Source organism: Engraulis encrasicolus, chromosome 8 (assembly GCF_034702125.1).
Source record: "Engraulis encrasicolus isolate BLACKSEA-1 chromosome 8, IST_EnEncr_1.0, whole genome shotgun sequence".
In the NCBI taxonomy this organism is placed as follows: domain Eukaryota; kingdom Metazoa; phylum Chordata; class Actinopteri; order Clupeiformes; family Engraulidae; genus Engraulis; species Engraulis encrasicolus.
The window spans coordinates 54,462,736-54,464,141 of NC_085864.1; positions in this window are offsets into that span (position 1 = coordinate 54,462,736).

Genomic DNA, 1,406 nt, shown 5'->3' on the forward strand with positions numbered 1-1,406 from the left:
GAACTGTCAATCTTTGGAGTCCTTCACCCCTTTCCCGGACAAACACTTTTACATTCCAATATAGCTACAAGCATCACTTACATACTATTTGATCCATGTTCCTACTATGTAATTGCATTGTTCAGGAGAAATTAGGCTATTGCATTTTCTCGTATTTTGAAAATTCAAAATACAGGGGGGAAAGTATTTTGATACAAACTTCAAATACTTGTAATTCACTGACATGAAATACAAAATTCAAAATACTATGTTCTATTTCGAAAAATGTATTTTAAATGAAGTATTCGAGATACTGACCATCCCTGCCACCACCTAGTGTCAGTATTATGTCACTGCTTTGAATTTCTTAGAATTTAAATTCTGTGAAATTCAGTTTCCTGCCATTCCAATTCGAATTGCAATTCCATTTCCTGTTTGGAATTTCAATTCAATTCATATTGAAATTCACGAATTGAATTTGAATTTTGGGGTCATTCTCAATTCAATTCGGAATTTCGTACAAGCCTGGTGCNCACCTGTATGTGTGTATTCATTAGTGGGCTTGTGGATTTGTCTTGAGCACCTGAAAAGGGAGAAGAGGTGTCAACATATTGTAAGGGTGGTCTAACTTTTGAAAACCCTGCTCTGCGTTGACAGTGTCGGTTCTCTGTATTAACATAGCTGACTTATAACATCTTAGCTAATTTGATCAAGATCAAAGGGTGACACAATAGGCTTGAAATTCGGAAAGGCAGTGGAAAGGTGCTTTGGAGGGAAATCAGTGAAAAATGTTGTTTTTAGACGGTTTTCATCAAAACTGCAAACGTAGTACGGAGAGTCATTTGAAGAATTCTCCAGTTGCGTTTCCCATACGTGAATCCCTTCGTATGTTTATGCATTTGCAGCTTTCGGCCAGCTACCAGGCAGATAGAACAGGCGGCATTATGGAAGCCTAATAAGAACATAGGGAGAGGAGAGGGGAGAAAAAGTCTTGGTAACACTTTATTTTAGGACTTTATATTAGCACTAATACATACAATGTTAATGCCTGCATACGTAACTTGTAAGGCATGTACTAAACAAATGCCAAGGCCTTCTAGGTCCTTACTAAGGTTAAATTGGTAATAAATCCCTTATTATGCATGAACAAGACATTTGCGAATACATGACTAACAAATGTTTGATTTTGCTTTGGTGGGTGTGCGAGGGGGGGCAGAGCATCTTCATTATGTTGTTCTTCCAGGCAGACTGTTTGTAGTAGTAGTAGTAGTAGTAGTAGTAGTAGTAGTAGCCTTTATTTGTCCCAGTATGGGCAATTGTTTTGCAGTGGTGGTACACCTCTCACACCCGCACACACACACGCACCCACATAAAACATTTAACAGACATAAATAACCGTTTAAAACGCATAAAAAGGTGGAGGGGTT